The following is a 26,469-nucleotide window of genomic DNA, read 5'->3' on the forward strand; positions in this document are numbered from 1 at the left end:
ATTGAATATTTGTAAGCAATGTTTCTAGAGTTACAAATGGTACTATTGGTATTCTTGAAGTTTACTTCAAAGGTGTTGATAGTTTTTTGGGTCAAAGATGATGCATTATTTTAAAGTGAACTTTATTGTCCTCGTGTATGTTTCTAGGTTGTTTCCTATTTTATAGTTAGTTTCCATCAATTTGTATTATTGTAATTGATTGGTTTTAAATGTTGATTTGGTATTCTTATTCTTCTTGGCCAACATGGTGGTGACAAAGGATCAAGGCATGAATATTGAATGCTTAGTGTGTTTAATGAGAAGTTTAATGGTCTATATTGTGTCTTAGTCAATATTTAGTTGTTTACTTATATCATTATATTTATTTCAACAAGAAGTTTGAAATATCCTGTGTAGCCTTTGAGTAGAAAAATGGTCAAGTTGGCTCATATATGATGAAAGGCTTTATACTGACGGTTGAGTAGGATTATTTTCAAGGTGATATTTTAAATACATTAGAAGAGTGTTTTCTTCTTTTATTTTTAAAGAAATTAAATTGTATTGGTGGTGGATGTGGGTCCTACTCATCTTTCTTTGAAGGACCTTATTTCTTCTAGGGAAGGCTTTCTAGGTTTACCAATGGGGAAATGGATTTATTTTTTTAGGGCTAATTCTCTAGTTGAGAAAGGTGGAGTTTCTATTATGAAAATAGAGGAATATTTTAGATTGATGCCTTTATAGGAATCTAGCTAATATATCCTCCTCCCTATTTTCCAAGATTTGGGGTAAGAAAATTGATATTTTTTTCGTCCATAAGTAGATTCTTATTAATTGGTCACTTAAAGACTCTGCGGTGGTTACAACTCTTTATAAGGGATTCTTTTGTTTCTTCCTTTCTATTAAGGAATATTGCTTGGGAATATTAATTTTGGGTTATGATTTGTAGGGAAGAAATTCCTTCGACTTTAAAAAAAGAGGTTAGGCTTTGACCTTGTGGTGCACCTCTCAGATGTGGTTTCATCCCATTTCCATGTGTCAAGGTCACCTTTCAAATTTTTAGATGAAGAAACATTTAAAGGAATTCCCGATTCCTTTCATGATTACCTTGGTGTTGATGCTACAACTTGTAATCTTTCTCAGTTTATTTATGCTAGATTATGCATCTCACTATTTTATGATTATTCACATTTTAGTGGTGCTCAAATGTAGGCTAGGTTCTGTAGTTGAATTTTTGGAGCATGAAAATGCTAAAATTTTCTACCAAAACTATTCATAATCTCCTCACTTTATTTTAAAGTTCCATAAGGATAGCAATGCTCCAATTGTAGTTGGTTTCACTAGTAGGAAAGGAGTATTGGGTCCTAACAGCCTCCCTAGAGGTGGGTTTTCTAATTTTGTCTATTTATGTATTCCCCTCCCCCTCCATTGGTTCCCCTTTGTTGTCTCTTGGTCCAACTTCTTTTCTATTCACGTCCATTGCCTTCACCCTTTAGCTCTAGCACTTGCATTTTATGGTTCCCCTACTTTACTCTTATCTTCTCTCCTAGCTCCCTCCATCTACCTCCCTCTCCCTCTATAGTCTTATTCTTTGGAATGGTCTTCCTCATTATCTCCTATTTTTCTAGTCATTGGTTTTTCCCCTTTTTCTTCTCCCTCTATTACTCTATTCCCCATATTTTCCCCCCTTTTAATTTCTTGCCTTAAGAATTGCATGTTTATGGATTTTGGTTCCCCCTAATGCTTGGTAGACATTCAAGACATGATCAAAGACAAAAGACAATACGTAAAGAATTTTCTAGTGGGGATCAAAACACTCTTGAGTAGGTTTTCTTAAAATATTCTTCTGAATGATTATTGTGTCCTCCAATATAAGGCATTTAAATAACCCACATGAATAGATTATGGTTAAGAATTTTATTATAGATTTGAATTTAGATATAGTGTTATTCCAAGAAACTAAAATGTATAATGAAATTTTTCTCTACTTCTAGTAGGTCCATGTCACCTTCTTCTCATTAGATTTCTATGGAGTCCAATGACCCCTTTGGAGGTTTCCCACTTTGTTGAAGCCTAAATTCCTCATCTATAGTGGTGTAGGAAAAGGAAATTATAATGAACATACATCTTTCACTTATTGTAAACATGAGTTTAATTGGGTTATGAATAATGTTATGGTCTTGTTTCTGCTAGTTCTAGGGAAACTTTCTTGTTCTAGGTGATAGTAAAAGTGTATATGTTCCCAACTAATAATTCAATGGGAATGGGGGATTTTAACATGCACTTAGACCCCTATGATAAACAAGGTGGTAATAGAGATTTTTCAAATTTTGTGATTGATCTCGACAAATTCATATGACTAATGGTAATTTTTTAGATATTGAGTTGCACTGAGTCTCCTATACATGGTCCAACATGAGGATTGGAGAGAGACTTGTTCAAGTTAAACCTGATAGATATCTTTTATCCTACCACTAAGACATCCTAAATAATTTTATTAGTCCCTACCTCATAGAGGCAAGGAACTAATATTTTCATTAGACACTACTCAATTTAATTTTTTTGTCTAGCAATGTCACATTCTAAAGTATTCTAAAGTTTGAGAAAGTTGTACTTAAAAAAGTAATTATTGAATGCATAATCTTAATTTTTGATTCGACAAATCTAATTTTCTAGGGTTTTTGGACTTTTTATGAATAAAAAATAAAGGAAATTGTGAAAAGAAAAGTAGGACAAGGTAAAGTCATATTGATTACCAAGAGATAAAGATGAATTTATCATGTGTTAGAGAAGCAAGTTAAAAATAAAATGGTAGGTGCACCAACTGATGCATTGCAGATGAGTCTGATCAAACAGGCTAAAAAATGTGAAGTGTTTTAGTTATTTCTCGTGTTGTTTTAGTTTTTTTTTGGTCATTTGTACACTTTGAATAATTTTTATTACTATTTAAATCTAACAAACAACCTACCCCAAGCTAGAATGGTATTTTATAGCTCTCTAATGGCACATGTCCACACCACCTTTCTATAGGGTTGTCTCCACCTCAAATTCATGAAATATCGTGTTATTCTTTTTGTTTCATAGAGAAAAATTAGGGCTGTGGACTTTGGGTTTGATTATAGAGAAAAAAATTTTACAAAACATTTTCAAATTTTTAATCTTCATATAAAATTTTGTTGTCCTCTCATTAATTACGCCATCTCTTTAGAAAAGAAACACTTATAAAAAATAGACATCCATTAAAAAAGCATATTTGTGGAAGAAGGGGACAATTATTGTAGAAAAGCCTCAAAAAAAAACTTTTGGAAGATCACAGGAATTGTATTTCAAATACAAGGCTACCATATCATTGAAATATATGTACATATTACAGTCATGTTCATCATCACCACTAACTTTCTTGGTTTTCTTTACAACCATATTATCTATGCAATTATCATCCTCAAGAATCTTCTCAGTATTTCCAAGATTAATTGTCTAAGCCTATGCATATATATGAGCAAGTTACAATAATCTTCTCAAAAATTGTGCTAAATAGTACAAATGAGACTGTTAACTTTGATTGATTGTCCTTTGATGCTAGTTATTTTATTCAAGCTAATGTCATGGATTCTTCATATTTTTGAGATTTAGTATAGGTCATCATGGATAGTTGAAATTTTTAACAAGTTGTTTCAAAAAAATTATGGTGCCAACACATTATTTGTGTTTATATTTTTTGAGTACAAATAATTACAGTTTCTATCTTATAATATAGTTTGTTGTTCTATGGGCTTTGAAAATTCTAGAGTTGAGGATAGAGTGTGTGATATGTCTTAAAGATCACCAATATTTAGGCTTGCTAGCTTAGTTCAATCTTTCTAGTTATAAAAATGAGGTTATTAATTCTTATAGTATTAGCAATCTTTAATTGTTTTTTAAAAGATCATTAATATCTAATGAATATGAGAATATAATATTCCACACGTAGATATTATGGATATTTTTCTATAATTATGAATAAAATTATTACATTATAATTTGCAGTGTATCTTAATGATAAGAGTAAATCACTACTTGTCATCTAAATCTTAGCTATCTTTACCTTCAAAGTAGATACACCAATGTTTTATATTTTAGAGAATAGAATTCTCCATTTTTGCTAACATCATTGTTTCTATTTAGAAATATTAATATCATAACTTCTGCAACCATTGTTATCTTGACAACTTAGAAGCTAACAAATATTGTCAAGCTCATAATATTACAATCATTCTAGATAGAAACCCAAACTTTGAAGTTTCATTCATGATGGTATTTCCTACAAGTTTGAAAGGAAGAAAGGAAAAATATGGAACCCACATCCTATGTCAATCTCATAATGAAATTTAGACTAGTCCTTACAAAGCCAAATCATATTTGCCACAAATATAGAATGCCAAAGTGATTAATGCCAACATAAATGATAATCATCTTATCATAGTACATAAACACAAAATCAGCTTAAACAATATTTTTCCATGACTGTACATCACCCATGAAAGTAAAAGAAGAATCCACTAGTGTAAGCCATTAAGTACTTTTGTTTCTACATAATTCTTGCATTTTGAATAATCTATTCATCAATTACCACTAACTCGTGTCTAACAATAATATTGTAAATACGAAACAACCACCCTCAAATTTATATACTATTTTTTTTTTTCCCCATCTTGCTTTCTTTCTTATCACAAAAATAGAACATCAAATTTATCTATTTTGTTTGATCCTAAAGTTGCACCTATAACTGAAAATAATGGGCTGCAACTATGAACTTATATATAACTTTCAATTAATAGAAAATAACAATGCTTTTTCTTGTCTTTGAAAGAATTTATCAAATGCTCTTCCTTTTTATAGTACATGTAGCTTTGTTCTTCTCTAGTTCTTGTCATTTAATATTTCAAAAAAAAATTTTGTTTTGCTAATTGCATCAATCAGATTTAAGAAAAAAGCTTCTTAAACAATGTTGAATGTAACCAATTCTTGCAGCAGTTTGACTATAACTAAAACCTACCATTCACTAAAATGAATGCAATTAAGGGCTCATTGCCCCCAAAGATAGGGACTTAAGCTCATCAAGAGCTCTTGTTTATTATTTTGTTAGATTTGGGTGTCATCACCATGTTATCAAGTTTCATAGGATCCAAAGGTGGTTATTAATAAGAATTCCTTCATATTTGAATTTATGTGGACACATTATTAAAATTTTGGTTATTTTCTTAAGAATTAGTGCATTGTCAATTTAATAGGCACAAACATATTTATGTTGGATAGTATGTTGAAGAAAGTTAGAGGAAATCTAAGACACTAGCATCAGTACACCATTGGAAACAATTTTTTACTAAAAAGGAAAAATGAAGGATGCTCTACAAAGAACTCAAAAGGATATAGATTTTTTTGGTGAAATCTAAAAATGGATTGAAAGGAGAAGAAATCTGAATTTGTGTTTCCCTTAATTTATATTCTCACCTCTATCACTTTCTATTGACAAAGCTAAGGTTAAGGGTGGATCCAATCTTCACTAGGGTCTTCTTTTATAAATGTATGAGTTCTAATGTGTTTTGACCCCTTAAGAGTCCTACCCATTACCTATCTATTAAGCACAACATTTTTTTTGGTACCTATATATATATATAGGCTCCTTATACCCCCAAAATATTCTCTTTATTTCTTGTACTAGGTTTCATCCAAAACCTAGAACTAAGTCTAGGAATGTCAAACATTAGGCGCACCCAGAAGAACTGTAAATTTTTTAGATGATTCAATTTCTTTCTATTCTTGGTCTATGGATACAACTTCTATCCTAAATACCTCCACCCCTTACTTTTTCTCAACAAGTTGTTAGCCTCTTTTTAATTTCCCTTCCCTAAAACTCATCTTAATTATCCCAAGAATTCCCATATCCCTTGGTCTACTTTCCCTACTCTTCTTCCTAAAGCTATTAATGGTGGTATTAATCTTGAAGCTCTAGCCCTCAAGTTTGATGAACTATCCATTTATCATAATAAACTTAAAGCTAATACCAAGTGGCTACCCTTTTAGGTCCACACAATGAGAAAAAAGAATAACGAATTGGAGGCACTTGTTGGAGCTAAGTGCAAGGAAAATGACCCAACCAAAGGGAAGAGGGATGACACTCTATGGGAAGTGAGAAGAGAGTTTAGGGAGAAATGCACAAATGAGAGATGTTGTAGTGAAGATTTTGTAGATTCATGCCGATGTTTGTTCATAGGAAGAGAAGAATGAGATCCTCAGTACTCTCATGTCTATGAAGAGATCACAAGTTTAGTTGGGCACAATCGAATTAAGGATTTATCTATTCAATAGAGAACCACAAAGGATAGAGTCAAAAAGACAATTGCCAGAATTCAAAGTGACCTAAAGGAAAGGGGAAAAAAAAAAGGAAAAGAAGGGAGGAAAACCACAGTAAAGATATGGGTCTTCAGTTGGTTTCTAAAGATGTTTGTCTTGGGGACCTGTCTTCATCTAGGCCTTCTAAGAAGCTTCTTGGAGAAGTTCAAGGAGATGAGAAAGTAGAGGTCATGTTTTATGGGGTGGTTACTATCATAGGTCTGTTGATGTTTTTTTTTGGTTCATTTTTGCTGCTCTAGTAGTTTTTTTATTGTTCTAGTTTTTTTTGTAGGGTCTCACTAATTGTGGAACCCTTATCTTTATGTTCACTAGACTTTGTGTTTATTTTTATTTAAGGGTTCTAGCCCTATCTTGCTAAACAACATAATGAGAACGTGTTTCCTAAAAGATACAAATACAAAATTTATAATGGAGATTGTCCATTACGTTAGGTATCATGTCACCAAAAAGACTAAGCTTCACCAAAATTAAAAATACAAAAAAAAAAAGTATTTCCTTCCAAATAATGATGTCTATGTAGCTAAAACAAGCCGTTGATAAAAAGGTCCATAGGAAATTCTCACAAAATTATAAATAAAAATTAAAAGAAAAAGATGAAATTTGTATCGAATTTAAGAAAAAAGGGAAAGAATCCCTTAAAGACAAAGTGTAGTACATAGGCTCCATGCTTCAAATCCTAACTAACAGTTAGACCAAAAATAATAAAAATAAAAATTGCCTATGCACCTCTCATATCTAGATCCTGCAAGCACATGTTTTCATAATAGTTAAAAACCATTAACACCCACATAAAATTGATCCATGCACACCAAAACAAATTAAAATGAATCAAAACTTACCTTGTGTCCAACATAAAAAAGGGTAGAGATCTCATTTTTATGTGCTCTAAAATTTGAAAGTGATAGTGTGAGTGTCCTACAATAGTAGATGTATGAGGTTATGTAACTAGAAACATAAGAAAATGACTTTGATTAAAATAACTACATAATTTAATAATCAACACATTTAAGAACATTAATAACCCTAATAAATGTACTATGCAAATTCCCTGAACATTAGTAATAACCCCATAGTTGAAATTTTTAATTAGTAATGAAAATTAGTTTTTATATTAATTTTAAAACCATTTTCCTATATGATTAAAATCTTATCATATGATCACACTATGCTTTGTACGGTTTTGCCTCTCGCTCATAAACAACTAATGGTAGCAAAATGCAAAAGAACTAAGAAACAATATAAACAAAACTTGCAAGAATAACACTTTTATATTTTTATACATTTATAGATTAATATATATACATTTCACACCATTAGTATTTATAGCATATCAACACTTAGTCTTTAATATCTAGGTTTATTCTTTTTCAAACACTTTTTGAAACCTGACTTGTCCTTAGATCTTATGATGTTAAACAAACCAATTGAAAGACAAATACAATGCCTAATTCTTGGTGAAAAGATCTAAGAAAAATACATTAACTACTATTCTCTTCAACTTTTCTACCAATCATACCTAGTGTTATTATAGATAGAAAATCAGTCACATTGTTTGAATTGTCTTCATGGCCCTATTGGAGTTTGCTAGTATAGTGGCTTTAAGTCCAGGGCTTGGATTTACTTCATTTTCAGCCTTTTTAACTCCTCTAGAAATGAGTTGTCACAACTCACTTTTTGACATCTTATTCAATTGGACATGTTATGAGTTTGACTCTTAGACTATGTTTGGTTATGCTATGACTCGACTTGAGTCGAATACATTTAGACTCTGATTAAAATTTTATTGTCGACATTATTATATGGGTAATTTAATTTAATTGTCATTATGTTAGTCATTTTATGTTCAATATTATGAGTTAGTGACATGATGATTAACGTTTTGGTTGTATTTACATGTTTATATCTTATGGTGGATGATGTAAATAACTGATTTTAAATTAAGTTTGGATTCTGCATTTATAAGAAGGACAAATATTCAAATTCATATTATTTAAATGTAAATGAGATCATGAATTTTGATAAGAGGTATTGTATTAAAGATGCTATTTTATTTATCATGATGATGACAATACTGACTCAATCGTTGATGTCGAGTTTGTGAGTGTGCATGTACTGAAGGCGGAAGAGTGCTTGAGGTAGAGGAGTTTAGCTCCTCGATAGGGTTGGGTTGGATCTTTCTAGTGAACACACACACTTAGATATGGATGATGTCATTTAATTGTGTATGTGGCATTAAGTAAGAAATGTCAGTCTTTACATGAGTTTATTACTAATCGCCACCTCCACATCAGGCATGGACTAAGATATAAGAAACTTGAAAAACATTATCATAATCCAAGCACACATAGGCTTCATTATGTTTAGATAGCTCGAATCATATTGCTAATAGACACTATTGATAATAAGAGAAACTAATCTCTTAAACCTACCAAAATGTTCTAGAGATACTAAGAAATACTTTTATTTCTAGAGAAGAAGCTTTCACACGGAGGAACTGAAAGAATATTAGTCTTCTACAAATCTGTGCTTCTCGTTGATTGGAAATGAGTTATCTAAGGCGAGAGTATTTAATGTTGGGTAAGTCTTATTCTGAGGTTGAGTGCTCTTCAAAGTAGAATAAAATACACAAACTATAAAACTCACTTTTGTATTCAATGTCAATTTGAAATCGTTTGGATGGTTATATAATCAGCGTGGACTAATCTATTAAACTAAACGAAAGCTTTAAACCATCAATCACATCGTGGATTTGTTAGGGTGAAAATGACCGTGCATAACGCCGGGTCAATTTAAGTTTATTCTCTTTATAAAAGGTTAAAGCGTTGATATCTTAGGTCAAAACACTCTTTTTTTTTTATTACTTTAGCTGTGTATAAGGGAATATTCATACGATATTATATGTATGGCTCACAAAGATTCCAATAGTCTTTTGGTTTGGTTTGCTTAGTCAATGCTCAGTGTTGGACCCTCCACTATGGATGAAAGCTTTGGTTGAGAATGTTTGAGCCCTTATGTAGGCAACCAAGCCTCGTTCACACTCGTGTTCATGTTGCATATTTATTGCTTTGCTTAGGTAATAAAGTGGAATGATTAATTAATTAATTTAGTGATAAGCTTTATAATCAATATAAGGAGTTCAATTGCATTATGTAAGATATTATTTCAAGACATATTTCAGAAATAATGATAGCACAAATATTATCTACATTTATCTATCCTAAGCATCATCCACCTCAATGAAAAAGTGCTAGGTACTCAAATGTTATTGGCGTTCTCTAGGCTTCATATATTGCTTAATGTACAATGTTTTAGGGTCAGATTATTAGAAGCCATTTCAATAATTCTTCATTAAAGGGTGGTGGTTACAAATATCTAAGTATCAACAAGATATGTAATGCAGAATTTCTAATTTTATTAATTGCATATGTAGACTTTAAACTCTAATTTGACAATAAAAATGTTAATTTACATGGTCATTATATTATAATTATTGTTTGAATTTGATGAGATGTTTTGTAATACATGTTAAAATGGGTTGGAAGAAAAGGAAATATTATTAAAGAAAGGAATCTTAATTTTTAATTATGTTGAAAGAGATCTGTATGCTTGTATAATTTATTTTGGAGCGATTTGGAATCCACAAATGGAAAAAGTAATAAATAGAACATAACCAAATAGTAGCCTAGTAGTAAAAATATTTAAAAATTCTATTGAAAAATAGGCATACATTTCTTACATCAAGGTATATGATTACCAATAGCTCCTCAACCATTACTAAAATATTTGGAGTTTTCTAAGTTTGTCTAAGTGGAAAAATGAGTTTTAATAAGGCTCCCATAAGCTCACAAGTAGAGAAAATGACCAACAAACCCTCTTCTAAATTTTCCATTTTGATAGGAGAAGTACCCACCTCCATTAATTAACTAATGGAATAGGCAAGGTGATAAAAAAAGGAAATATTTTCCAAAAATGTTATTATCCAACTCCAAAGAAGTTTCCATTGTATAATGACCCATTTATTAATGTTGAGCTATATATCATAAATAGTGAAAATTAGAGTTATTGAGTTAGGGAATCATTCTCATTGGCTAAACATACCACTCCATATCAACAACCATTACTCATTTTTAAATTAAAAAAAATCCTAAATGTGTGCTAATATAATAGTAATAATTTAATTTAATTTAACTATCTACTCATATATAGATATCATGAAATTCCATTGCTTTCATCATTTCTAAGGTTATTCTTAAGATGGTATGCTTATTGTGTGGAGGTCACATGAAGATATTTAGAAGTAGTGTCTCATAATGCCTAACTCTAGTATTATGATAATTCATCATGTGCCAAAAACAACTCCTTTTGCTTCCACAAATCCCTACTATAAGATACCTTATTAATGGGTGGGCAATGAGATTTCAAGTCTATACAATAGAAAATTTCAATTTATTTAACACATATATTCATTACACACATCGACACAAATACATGCACACACATATATCACCCTTTTAAAGTATATTTATTGATATAATTAATTTACATTTGTTTAAGTACATTATATGAATTTATTTCATAAGAATATTAATATGTCTCATAAATAAAAATAATTATTTATTATACATGTTTGAAATTTTTTTGATGCTAAACTTGAAAATAGCCCATGGCTATACAGCCACGAAAATGCACTTCCTTTACATTGCTTTTTCAAACTTTTTAAAAAAAATTCCAAGTCTTCTTCTTCGTAAGGAAGTGCATTTTCGTGGCTGTATAGACATTGCCTTGGAAATATAATTTAATTACTTAAGTAAATAAAGGAAGGTAGACATATAATTTAATAATGGTAAACAAAGATTAATAAATTAAAGGCTCTTGTGCAAGTTAAATAAAAGGTGGGGATTTGGCAAAAGGAAAGAGTGGTGAGGAATTTTAGGAAGTAGGAATATATTTTTAAGGGGGAGATGAACAACTTGGGGAATAAGAAGATCCTCATTACTCTAGTATCTCTAAAGGATTCTTAGGTTTACTTTGGGGATCAAATGAAGGACTTGGTTCAGTAAAGACTTCCCTAGGATTAAGTGGAAAAGGCCATTGGTATGATTCTAGTTGAATTGGATGAAAGGAAACAAAACGGAAATGGGGGAGGAAACTTGTTGCGAATAGAAGGGTCTTCAACTAGTTTGTATGAAAGAGGGAAGCCCTGGGGATGTGGGTTCATTTAGGTTTTCTAAGAATTCAACCTTCCTAGAAAAACTCAAGGATATGAGCAAGTAATCATCTTGCATTATGGAGTGGTTAGTGTACTTGGGTTTGGTGAAGGTGTGTGTTTGTTGGTTTTTGACTCATGTTAGGTTCCTTACTTTTTTATAGTTTAGTAGTTTAGTAGTTTCGTCTACTTCTTGTTTATGATCGTCTAACTAATTTTTTTGATAATAGTCAATTTTATAGGCGTGTCAACTTAAATTGGAAAAAATTTGATTTAGAGATAGTATAGTGGCTATTTAATGTAGTTTAATGATAGATTGGGATTTAACATATATTTACACATTTCTTTTTATTTCTTGTAGATGGAATTTGGGTGGGATTGAATAGATCCTTCTTGGTATTCATATTCTATTGCGGAAAGCTTAAGATGGGACCTATCTACATTGTGTCCTCCATTTTCATGTCCTAGTAATAAAAATCTCTTTTCCACATTGAAACACGTCTTTTCCTCAAACTTTGCAAAGAATGTATGAAATGCAACATCTCTTCTACAACTTTGGCAGAATCACATAGTCTTCTACTCCTTGTGATATAGACCTAGTGAACCCATATCCTAGGAAAGGGACATGGTGCGTCTTGTTTTAAAAAGTAAATTTCACCAATATAACGAGGGGGAGGGGGGGTGTTAGTTATGTGCTTAAAATAATCTTTTACAACTTTACCAAAACAGAAACATATAATCAATAGAATCAACAACCATAAGATAGTAGCCATACATAGTGACACAAGATTTGCTAACTAGGGAAACACTTGATTCTAGAGGGAAAACCTCATTGGGAGTGATTCCCATAAAACAATGTACTTATACAGAAAGTTCCTTATGAAAGGGTGTGTCTTTATTAGAAATCAAGTGAAACATAATCCGTGCATATATTTGGAGACTTTTAATCCCTGCCATTTAATTCTATTCCTATTAGAAGCTATACTAGCCATATTAGGATTTGAAAGGAATACAAGTGAACCCACTGTCCAAATTTCTTCAGAAAAATTTTTACTAAATAGTTTAGGATAACCTATCCAAGAGTAAATAAATTAAACAAAACAACAAATTATCTTTCCAATATAGTTCCTTTTAAGTTCACAACTTGTCCTTAGCATCAAGCTCAACTCAGATCTCAACAAATTCACATCTAAAGCTTGCACACATAACACCCATAACACATGACCACACATGATGATTTCCAACCAAGGAAACATATTTCCTTTATGCCAAGTCCTAATAAATAATTGAGTAACCTCAAAGCTTTCCCCATGTAAAATGTTCATAATATAGGACAATCATACAATCTCACAATTAGAGTCTACACATTAAAACATTATTATTTTTAATTACAAAATATAATTGGCCTCAAAGGAATAATCTACACATTATCCTTTACTAGTCTTCATAGAAAGAAAACTAAATTTTCCCGTATTGAACATAGCTTCACCATCATTTCATGGAATAATATCCATACCCACAAAAAAAGCTTCAACCTCACCAAAATGATATAACATGAACAATAACATATACATTTTCTTGCAAATTATTGTATAACTAGATTTTAGAAAATCTTGCATAACTCACTTAAAACTATATAAATCTTTCAATAAACTTAACAAACCATTTTGTATAAATCCAAGAATATATAGTTAACCCCACTGAAATAGACACCATAACTAGAAACCTTGATATAAAAAAAAATCTCTTCTACTCTACTAGAACTATCTACAAAGATGAAATGTTGACAACAATGACAAAACAACTCATGAAAGTGACACATAAGCACTAAGTCATATCCAAAACATTCTATAAGATGTGTCTAACAATATTCATCAATGAACCATTGGTATTCTTGCCAAGAGTATTCACCTTTAGCATTGATAAATATATTAAAGTAGCACAAATACCTAAATATATTTATTCCTCATCTTCCTTGCTCCCTCATTCATTTTTGTCATAAATGCAAACATATCTCTCTATTCTAGATAGGCTACAAAGCATTTTTCATGTTCTAATCTCTGCAATTGATCAAAAATGTATATCTCTCCCTCATTAGTTCTAAAAGTGTATTTTTCATGTGTATAAACTTCCCAATGACATGAATGAAATAGGCACCATTGTGAAAACAATAATCATTTCCAAACAATCTAAAAAATATGCAACTTAAATATTCCCTTGGTGAGCTCTACAAGTGTCCAAAGAGGTTATTTTCAAATGACTTTACCAAGAGTCCACAATGACTTAGCTCAAAAAAAGATACTCCCCCATAGAAACAGTATGAAGAATCCATTCCTAATGAAAGGTAGTCCTCTAATTGTACAAGACCGATGTAGTCCTACAACAAATACTTCTAAGATGGTTGAGACATAACTACAACAATACATTGCAAGTACTCAAAACTATCCTTAGTCAAAGGTTTTGTGAAAATACCTTCTATCTTATAATTTGTGCTAACATATTCTAATTTGATTTCCCTCTTTGCTACCATCTCTCTCAAAACATTACACTTTATTGCAACTTTTGTTGTCATTTAATGTAACCCTAGCTTCTTTGAGATATTAATCATTCTTCCTATTATCACACTAAATAACAATAGAATCCGTAACTTTACACTAATGTCTAGTAATAGCCAAATCATCCAAATAATTTGATTATAATTTTTTTGCTTCTGCTATAATGGTGCAAGGGTCCAAGGTCCTAAATAAGGTGATCAAACACCAATTTTGGATAGAGTAGGGGGTTAATAAGTGTCCAAGATGACACAAGTCAATCGGGAAATCTCAAGAATCCCTAGAATGGATTTAGGCAAATTTCTTACATGTTGAAAAAAGGCCTATGGGCAAGTCAAAGGTCAGTCAACATTGGTCAATGCTATGAGTTGAAAAAAATCTTCAATTTTATATTTTTTAGGATTCTTGCATGATTTGTTAAGGTTTGGTAGGAATTATAAGTAATTTGATTTGAAATGTGAAAAATTGCAAAAAAATTGTCGTTGGTCAACTTTTCTTGCAAAATGGAATATCAATAGTTAGATTGTTATTTTGATAAAAAAATGTAACGGTGAATGTGTAAGGTCAAGAGGATTGGCCTATAAAATGAATGTATTCAACCTATGAAGGTGTTGGAGTAGTATTGTACATAATTTGAATCAATAAAGCAAGTTTTTGGTGGGAAGCTATGTACAAACAATGACTACAAAGTTGAGATCTTTTTGCAAAGTGATAGTAAGTACATGTGATTGTGTAAAGTTGTATTTTGAATTACTTGTGAATGTATTGATTTTATTTTGGCATGTAGAATAAACTTGAGTCTCTTTTGGTTTTATTTGTGTTTGATGGTTAACCTAGTCTATGGCTAGGGTTTTAACTACAATGAGGTCCCCCTCCTAATCACCATGGTTGAAAACCCTAGTTTTTGATGTGAATAAGGGGTATGGGATATAGATGACTATTTTAGTTTTTATTTTTCTACCATCCACCTTCTCGGAGGTCTTGGATAACATTTGTGCTAAGCATTTGATGTGCTTAGCATACAGATAGTCAAAGTTAACATTACAAAAGGCATATAGATAGTCATGGGAGCTTGAGATTTGTAAGATGAAAATGTGGGAGGGCGCACTAAATATTTTTCAAGGTATTTCTGATGTAGGTCTCATTCTTAAAGGACTATTGATACAAACAGTGGTATTAGGCCCAGTTAGCCTAAAACTAAGGCTTGTAGGTTAGAGGGTAAGGGGAGTCAAGCCAAAGTCCATCTTGTGGGGTTTGTTAGGCTTTTACATAGAATTAGATATTTTTTAATTGGTTGGGTGTGTTCCTTGGGAACTTTTTGATTTTGGTGATTATTTTGGTTGGGCAGGGCTACTAGGAAAGAGCCCCTATTAGGCCTCCTAGAGCAACTTAGAGTTTTGGCATAGAAGTAAGCCCAAAATCTATCAGAGGGTTATGAAACTTGGTGAAAGGTTAGAAAAGAGTACAAAGAGGTGTAGTGGAGTTTGAGATCCTAGAGGGCGCAAAGGAGTGAGGTGTGGAGAAGTTTTGGTTTCCTTTTTGAAGGATTGAGGCTACTTAGAAGATAGGGATGGTATTGTGAGGTGAAGTTGGTGTGTCCTCAAGAAAGATATTAGGATATCCTTGTGATTGAAACCCATTACTTGCATTACATATACTCAGCTTCTTCTATTGATAGTAATATGAAATTTTTTTTCTTTCTTAATGTGGAAACCAATCTTTCTCCTAGAAAGAATGCTCCAAAACTAGTATTTTTTCTACCATCGATACTTCCTTTCCAATGTACATTAGTGTATGTGTATAAGGTAAAATCATGTGATCTATCATATTGTAAACCATTATGAGGTATATGCTCCAAGTAGGGTATTTTTTAGTGGTGAATATTAATAATTTTGTAAATTTTAGCATTTTCTTTCTAGCAATTTGGCTAATAATTTTAGATTTAATGCATCATAAATTGCCACATTTTATTAATTTTAGTTCTAAAATATTTTAAATCTCCTAATATCTTTTTGTTTGAAAAAATTTAATCTCAAAGATTGACCACAATGTTCAATACATGATTAGATTTGATTCACCTATATACTATATATTGTTGAAGAAACTAAAATTAATTCACTAATAATTATCATAATTATTAGTTAGTTTAAGGATATATTGCCAATATTTAGTTTTCACTATTGATTTAAAATATGATGTAATTATCCTTATAATTTCCACAAGATAAAACATGTTCAATTATGATTTGTAATATTCCATGACAATTAGCAAACTTCTTATTATTATTAAGGTTCGTTAATACTTCTTACTCAAAAATTATGATTCAAAAATAATCACCAATTTAAATAATATTTAAAATAAATTATTTGAGAGATTTTCCACTAAAAATAATTTGGTCTGTCAAAATAATGAAAGATTCGCCAATAATTTATATTTCTTTCTAGAGGGGGGTTTCTTAAAGTTTACCCTAGCTCCAAGTATCTATATATGCTCTTTACTATTACAACAAATGTCTTTTTAGGATTTGGTTCAAATCTTTCAACAATCCCAACTCTATTAGCCATATTAGTCCTTGTGTGTGTCAAATACTATATTACTTTTATCATATATATATGTACCTTTTCTTTTTCGCACAAGAAAATTCATCCTTACTAGATAATTTTTTGTTAATCTCAGATTGGTTTTAACATATGAGTGTAAATATACTTAAGTCATTTACTTAGTTCATGTTGAACAAGTAATACATGCTGAGTATAAGTAGTCAGATAGTATATGCCAAGAAAAAAATATTTAGTATGCGTCAAGTAACTAGTAAGTCTCAAGTCACTCAAGTGCCAAGAAAATGGTATGTGCCAACTATTTAAATGTATAGTGATTAGTGGATGCAAATTCATTTAGAGTTAGAGTTATAGCATTGAAGTTGCAGTTGATGCCAAGCATTAGGGACTTCAAGTTGTAAGTTATACAATTTTGAGATATTTTTGTTTGTAATGGTACAAAATTGCATGTAAACCATGTTTGCACCAACTTAATGTTTGTTTTATGATCTTTGATGATAAGGAAAAGTCTTAATTGTGAATTTCTTTGCATTACATACATCCAATCAGAAAAATAGAACAATTAAATGGCAATATGGGTGAATAACTATCATTGATTCATACCTAACCCCAAGTCACCTAGGTCTTCTTAAGGAGGAAAAACCCTAAATTTTTTAATGAATGTGTAAGGAGAAAGGAGAAAAGTGTGCATGCACAAATAGATCATTCATAGTGGCTAAGGAGTTATGATTTCAGTTATTTCGTAGAATTAGTTAGAGGAGAATAAATGAAATGATCAAGTATAGATACATCTAATCAGTAAGGATCAAGTATACATCAACAAAGAGGTGATCTAACATCAAGAAATAGAGTGCTAACTAAAGGATCATGGCCAAGACATTCTAGCAGTTTAATCAATTGAATCTCTTAACAAAGTAGTCTTGATAGGTTATTGTAAATCCTTTAACAGGGTGCTTACTTCATTGTAAGTTCAATTCCTTTTACCAAACATACTTCTAGCAGGGTGTTGAAATCCTTTAACAGGGTAAGATCTAACAATCTTGTAAGCCTTTAAGAAGGCATAACTTTCATAGGGTAGATCATGATTCATGATCAAAGCTATAAGAATTTGCCTTTGGGTAGAATTCACTTAAGATCAAGGAACTTAAACACAAGCACAATAGTAGACTAGAGAGAGTTTGATTAGAATAATGATATATTCATCCAATATTCCATATGAAAGTACACTAGGAGTGTCTGTATATAAAGGCCTCTATAGAACTTCTAGAATGCATAGATGTCAACAACATGATAAGTCATACAACTAGGCACATGTCCACTACATATGGGTTATCCTCCATTAAGCACATGAGTAAGTGTGATGAGGTGAGGATAATCCTACAATGGTGTAGCACACAAATTAATGTTGTAGACAACATGTACTTAAATGGGAGTGCAAATAACTATGTTGTCTACATGACAACTCAGTGAATGATGCAAACTCCAGTGTTGTAGACACCATGTGCTGAATTAGAGTTGAATACTTCTATGTTGTCAACATGAAAACTCTTGAGAGTACACAAACTCCCAAGTGTCTCACCCAAATAAATAATAAAATAATGCATTAACCTAAGTAAACTTAAGTAAAGTGTAAATAATAAATATTTATTTATACCAACACCCCCCCTTAACTGTAACTTAGAGGAATGCCCTTAGGCTTACAAAAACTAGGATGAAATGAAAGATGGGTCCTGACTACTAGGCCATATTAGGTGCCCATGTACATAATGAAATGCAATCTCTCATAAAGTAGAGAAAGAGGGAAAACCTCATGGGAAAAACCCTCCCCTAGAAGGATAGATGAAAAAACTAGATGCATGGATGGATGGAGTAATCAAGGCCCCCCCATTATGACATACATCAATTATATAAAATACAGAAATATGAGAAGAACACTATCCCAAAAAATAACAATGTCTCCCCCACAAGAGAAAAGAAGAAGAGAGACAAGATAGGCCCCCCCCACAAATGAAGAGCTCCTAGTAGTGATAGTCACCCTAATATAGAAGCTGATCCAGGACTGCTAAATAGTGTTCCTCCCCATTGGAAGAAACAATACCCTAGGTACAATTGAGATGCTTCTACTGTGTGGGAAAAGAATACCGATCATCATAATGTCTCTCAAACCTGTTCAACTATCTTGATGAAGGAAGAATGTAGAACCTATCCCAAAGAATATACTGTCTCCTCAACTAATAAAGAGACCTCCTACAATTTTTGTACATAAGTATCCATAATCACATCAACCTATAAGGATCGATCATGTAGAGAATGGACACGAGGGTCAAAGTGAGCCCTTGCAACAATTGTAGAAGGATCTTCTCCATCAAAGAGAAGATGTATATCATCAATGATATCCTCCAAATCCTTTATGTATGACTCAATAAACAAATCTAAAATATCTACTATGTAGTCATCCTCTATTGTTGGAGTTGGAAAACTGGGTGTACCATGTTGTGTTGGACCTATCACTATGGTAATATATGCATGTGGAGTATGCTGATGTCATGACCTCTCACTGTAACTATCAATAGAACCCCACATATTTGAATTTGTTGAAGCACTATTACTAGTGTCACTATTAGTTTCCATAATTTATGATGTGTGAAGAGGATTAGAGGATAAGTTAGGTGAACTTTCCTCAAAGTGTACATCCTTCTCCACAAAAATCTGACGTGTCTTAGGATCCACAAGTCTGTATGGCTTTACACTATCTTCATATACGATGAAAGTACAAGGTTGAGGTGGTGGTGCCTTATATCCCCTAGAAGTTATGTTTGCCCATGCTGGACAATCGAAGACTCTAAAGTGTGTCACAATTGGTTTTCTACCACACCATACCTCAAAAGGTGTTTTTCTATCTAAGGCAGGATGAGGAGACCCATTTAGTATGTGATTGGCACTATTGATTGCTTCAACTTCAAGTGATGGATCGAGACACTTGGCTTGTATCGTGCAACTTGCCATGGACTTAAGAGTTTGAATCCTCAATGCTAGAACATCTCTCTTGTGCATATTGAATGCCGATGGATTCTGAAGATCAATGCCCTCAAGTTTGCAAATCTTTAACTCTTTTGTTCACATATCTGCTTTCATTGTCCATCTTAGAACTTTGATGACTTTCCTTGATTTATGTTCAACATGAGTTTTGAAGGCTAGAAATTTATCCAACACTCCATTTTTGTTATGTAGAAACTAGATCCAAGTGTAACGTGAAAAGTCATCAATGAAAGTATGAATGTAGTGAGCCTGGATGACTAATGTCACTATAAAAGGAACTACTAATACCATGTGAACCAACTAAAGAACAACTGGTTCTATTAAAGACTTTCCTTTATGTAACTTCTCATATAGATGCATATCTAGTAAACCTATTGAACATTCACCTATGGAAAAATTGATTGAAGGTAGACCTTTGACCATTTTATTTAAACAAAGTTGTTGAAGGTAGCAAAAGGAAAAATGACCAAACCACTCATGCCATAATTGGATGTGTGAATTTGATTGTTTCAACAAGGCTTGTGAAGGAGACTTGGGCACAAAGTGGGAAATAGAATATAACCTTTTGTCATGATTACATTTCTCCACTAAAACCAAGGAATCATCTTCTAGATTGTGAACCTTTACAGAGTTAGGAAGGAACTCAAATTTATTAGGAAGGAACTCAAATTTATGACCATTTTCGAGGTGAGTGATTTGGTAAATTGAGAGGAGATTTGAACTTAGGTTTAGAACATAGAGAACATCTTTGAACTCTCCATTTTCCATCTCCACGTTTCCTTTCCCTTTAACATCCATTTTTGTATCATCTCCCACAAAGATGTGTCGTACCTTTGATTTCTTCAATGAGGAAAATTCCCCTTTTGAAGAACCCATATGATATGAGGCACTTGAATCAAAAATCCATTACATTGAAGAACTTGAATTTTCCATGAGTACTTTCCCTTTTCCCTTTGAATCCAAAGAAGAACCTTTCTCCTTGTAAGCATTAGGTAGTGGAACATTATGTTTCTTCATGATAGTTGTCAACTCATCAATCTTTTTATGATAACACTCATGTTCGTCATGATCCAATTTCTTGAAATAAGCACACTTTTTCTTGTCCTTATTACTGTACCCCTTCTTATTTGAATTCAAAGACTTTCCTTGTTGATTGGATTGTGGTGTTTTCTTTCTATATCCTCTATTTTGTTCTTCCACTTCTTATTCTTGCCCTTTCCTTTATTCAAATATTGACTAGCTCAATTTTGAGAACCCTCATTCTTGGCTACCAATGCCTTAGACTTTGTCAAATTAAGAATCCCTATTGATTTCAACTTCTTTTCTTATTTATCCAATAGATCGACATAATCATCAAAAGATACTTTCTGATAGGTAGAAACTAATGTAGTATTTGAGGTGTTATAAGTAGAAACAAATGTAGAGTACTTAGATCGCAGCTATTATGAATGAGATAGATCAACCTATCATCTTTAATAGGAATCCCACAGTCATTAAGCTTTTTCCTTAGTTCATTCACCTTAATGGTGAAATCCTATATAGAATCAAATGAGTTAGGATCTAAGGAGACAAGCTCAACTTCAATTTGGAAAATGTCCTCCTCAAACACTTTACCATATAGGTTTTGGAGGGTATCCCAAGCTTGCTTGGATGTATGAGACCTCTGAATTTGATACATGTTCTTGTCATCTACCCCCAAACAAATATCACCTAGAGCTTTCCTATCCATTGTTTGCCAATCAATGATTTCATTGGTGGATACTTGACAACCTATTGGTTTAGGAAGGAACCATCTACATATTGAGAAACTCCTTTATGAATTAAATGACACAACATTTTAATAGACCATGTAGCATAGTTATGTGGAGTTAATTTTGGAAACTTAAAATTTCCCATGATGTAGAAAATGAAAGAAAACTACAGAAAAAAAGGAACACAACACCAAGAACACCCCCCCTTTTCACTAAATCAAGAAACCCCCCCAGATAAATATTCTTTGGGAACTTTATATGTAGTGCGATAACAATGCCGACTTGCAAATTTTTGCCTTTGTGGACTTCAAATTTTTCTTTTTACAACCTCCTTATGGAGTTTGAAACTGGAACATTACAATTTATCTCAGGTATACAAAATTTTTGAAGATATATTAAAGAATTACAATTTTAAAAATGACCTAATTTTGAAAGTGACATTTTTGTCCATACAACCCTATAATCTGACTGCAAATCTAGAAAGTAAACAAAAAATAACACACTTTCAAAGAAAATAGAACCTATTTTTGTGTCTAGATGAGCTCCTACGAAGCATTTGAAGTTGCAAAATGTAGGATTGGATAGCTATAGTCACCAAAAGACACAATTCTTGATAAATTTGTGCATCAAAACTAGACAAGAGCTACACTACTAAAATGTTTAGGAAATTCTATCCAATTTTTTTAAAAGTGGAACTTGATTTGGAGTTTGGATGACTAAGATATGGCCTCCCAAAGTTAGGCTACAAAATAATAAATAATCAACTTGAATAGGGGTTACATCAACAAAATATGGGGTTAAATTTGACGGCCATACAACTGTCACATCAATTCAAATATGCCCTGGGATGATACTTAGATGACCATCCAATTTAGGGTCATCATATTAATGACATCGATGACTCCAAGTCCTATGATGACATCAGTTTTATGGATGATGATGTCACTGGTATGAAACTATATGGATTTTCTAGATGTGTTCTGCTTACATGGCTATACAAAAAGCTAACTATTCACTAATATGGGCAGATGATGGGGCAAGGTATGGTGTTGTTGACTATTTGGTATGGAGCAGGATGATTGGGCATTGACTATCCACCATATGTTGACTTGGATGATAGTTGTCCTATGGTGACTATGCATTATCTATATTCGCTACGTGGAAAGGTTGTCACATGTTAGAGTCTACATGTTGAGCATATCTATCCATGGATGTAGCCTACTATGGGAACACCACATGGAGGTGAGGATAGCCAAAGGGGGAAAATACCCATCACTGAGAAACGAGGATCCTGGGCATTAGATTTTGAATGACTTCACCAGAAACTCTAAACAAAATCCCACATTGAGTGGAAAAAGTGTACTGGGTGTGTATAAAGACCCTTCACTGCAGAACTCAAGTAAAGCACCACCGGGTCACCTAAAGTGGCTGGAGGGTTTGTATGTGGTTGGATGAAATATTGTGCATGTCCGATGGAATATTGTGCCACCAAATTTGGAGTATTTTTCCAAATTTAATTATGGTCACCAAAAATGTATGCAGATTTGCTCACTGATTAAATAATAAGGAATATTCTTATGATTAAATATAATATTCTTTCCAAATTGCAGGATTGGGGTGTGACTACATAGTTTTGCAAACAAAATTCTCTACTAGCTCGACTAGGCAAAAAAATTCAAAAAATACCCACAAATCAAAAAATAATTACAAAGATTAAATTAATTTAGATCTGAACATAGATTTAATAGATCAAATAGATCATACCTCGAGTTGTAAACTGATTTCTTTGGGTGTCGATTTGTAAAAAAAATTTGCCTCATAATCAACTTTAGCCCAGCATAGGAAAATTTATAGTTGATCTTCAGCAAATTGACATTCTAGACGTAATGGTGAGGTTAGATTTGGCTCTAGACACTCATAATTTCTACATATTTTGTGGATTCAGGTTGAGGTCCTAAAGCATGAATGATCTCAAATGACTATATGAAGAGAATCTCCTCAAGCTTTGATACCATGTAAGAATTTAGCATTACGACAGAATTCAACCAAGATCAAGGAACTCAAACATAAGCACAATAGTAGACTAGAGGAAGTATGATTAGAATGATGATATATTCATTCAATATTCCATATGAAATTACACTAGGAGTGCCTATATATAAAGGCATCTGGAGAGCTTCTAGAATGCATAGAAGTCAACAACATGATAAGTAATACAACCAAGCACATGTCCACCAGATATGGGTTATCCTACATTAAGCATGAGAGTAAGTGTGATGATACGAGGATAAGCCTACAATGGCATAGCACACAAATTAATGTTGTAGATAACATGTGCTAAAATGGGAGTGTGAATAACTATTGTCTACATGACAACTTAGTGAATGATGCAAAATCTAGTGTTGTAGACACCATGTATTGAATTAGAGTTGTGAATTTCTATATTGTCAACATGACAACTTATGAGAGTACAAAAACTCCTAAGTGACTCACCTAAATAAATAATAAAATAATGCATTAACCTAAGTAAACTTAAGTAAAGTGTAAGTAGTAAATACTTATTTACATCAACACAAATATTATAACCTTCATTGGATATACTTTATTACTATAGTAATAAAGATTTGTGGGTTTCAACGCCACCCTAGCTTTACCTTCTCCATGAAGGATTTTTGGGTAAGAAAATATCTTGTGTCATACATGTGTTGAATTTTTTACTCTCATGCTATGGATGTATATGCTTAATCTAGAATTTCAATTTATATGTGTAGATTGTGAGATGAATGCATGGTGACTAGTTTTGTGGTTTAAAGTTTAAAGTATTGATTCACAACCCCACCCCTTGACCCCTCTCCTCTCAAATTTTACTTCTGTATTGTATTTCCAACAATTGGTATGAGAGCATAGTTCTTTGAAAGTAAATCTTTGAAGCTTTGGGGAAAGATCTTGAGGGTAGAATTCTTAAAGGTGGGATAGACTAATTAGAACCAAATGAAGCAAGAAATAATTTAAAGTGATCATTAAAATGAAGGAAGGAAGTAGCTATTGAAGAGAATGACACACAATACCAAGAGATTGACACTACTTAATTGTTTACAGATGGAAATGCTAATGAATTTGATGCAATAGTTGTAGATTTGATGGAAAAGAATGGAACCCAAACTAAAGATGTTAGAAATCTTAATAGAGAAAAAAAAGTCCAGTCAGTGTTGGTATGTGAGGTGGCTGAGAAAAAAAGGAAAGATGAAGAGGACAGAGTCATGATTCAAGGTGACAAAAGGATTTTGACCAAAAAATTGGAAGAGAAAACATCGAAGGTGAATAGGATTTCTAACATGCAATTGTAAACTTTAAGTGAAATGATGATTGCAAATTGCGAACTAAATGCAAAAGATATTGAGATCACAACACTGAAGTTTCAAAATGAAGAACTAAGAAATGATCTAAAAAGAGAAAAAAGAATTTGATGAAAGCTTTAAAAACCTAGTGAGTTGATCAAGTACTTTGAAAAATTAATGAGATCCTCTTGATCTAACAGTGATACTTCTAGACTGGGTCACACTAGTACTGAAGAAGGAGAATCATCCAAAAGTGGTGGAGAAAGAAGTAACAAAGGTAAGAACTATTGGAAATATAGATGGAGTAACTAAGAAGGAGTAGGGGGGGGGAGAGGGGGGTGAATTAGTTACCACAAAATCAAATCCATAGATCCCTTAGATTTCAAACAGGTTACTTACTATTGTCACTCAGTAAACGTTCACAAAAATGCTATAACTTAGTAAGAGTAATGAATGTGTTAACTTTAACAGATCTAAATGTGTATGAAATGATTGCAATCATGAAAGTAAAATGCATGAACACATGAGACACCAAATTTAACATGGAAACCTAATATGGAAAAACCACCAAGTAACTAGCTACAAATTTTCACTCTTCTGAAGTGAGCCCTGTTAGGAGCAAACCCTATTAAAGGTTACAAAACACACTGTTAGGTGTGACCCTATTAGAGGACTTATTTACCCTGTTAGTAGTGGCCTTGTTAGAGTTCTTTAGAACAATTCAATGGAATTTTTCATCTTGTTAGAGGATTTACAAAATGGCTTTTAGACTAACACTATTAAGAGATTTAGGAATTACTGTTACATTGGTTAGAAAGTAACAATGAAATGACCTGAATAAGATGCAACTGAATTTTTTGATTATAGATCTCTATTCTGCACCATTAGATCCTCCTTGATCAAATATAGCTTTGTTGCTCCTTAATGATCTCTGATCATCCTTCAAAATTCACTCTCGCAATAATTAGTCCACCTTCACATTCATATTACATCAAATTCATCACATGTAAAATTTACAACATGACCTCTCATATTTACCATTCAAATTATCATGTCAATTCAATTACAAGTTACAATCACCTATTATCATTACCATAGTTGGCTAGAAATAATACTTAAAATAATGAAGCATTAAATCATAAATTAATAAATTCTTTTACTAGCTGACTCTAATTGGTAAAAACTGCTTCAGAAACAATTTCCTATGTTAACCATCTCAACTCGGTTAACATTGCAACTTCTAAAAAATCTTTTGGCTACCAAGTAAAATTGGTAAGAACTAAATTTCCTTTGCTAACCATGAGAGCTTAGTAAGAACTAAATTTCCTTTGCTGACCATGAGATTTATGATAGTGTTTACTGATGTAGATTGGGAAAGAAATGTTGATGATAGAAAGATTACAAGTGGAGGAGCTTTCTTTCTTAGAAAGAGGTTGGTTTCTTGGACAAGTAAAAAGAAAAATTTTACATCCCAATCCACAGCAGAAGTAGAGTATGTTGCAGTAGTAGTAAGTTGTTGTAATATTGTTTGGTTCAAAAAGTTATTGGTAGGTATGAAGGAAGAAATCAAAGAACTGGTTATCATGTTTTGTGATAATACAAGTGCAATTAACATATCCAAAAATCTAGTGATGCATTCAAAAACCAAGCATATTG

Source organism: Cupressus sempervirens, chromosome 7 (assembly GCF_028749045.1).
Source record: "Cupressus sempervirens isolate cs-2001-9-10 chromosome 7, ASM2874904v1, whole genome shotgun sequence".
NCBI lineage: Eukaryota > Viridiplantae > Streptophyta > Pinopsida > Cupressales > Cupressaceae > Cupressus > Cupressus sempervirens.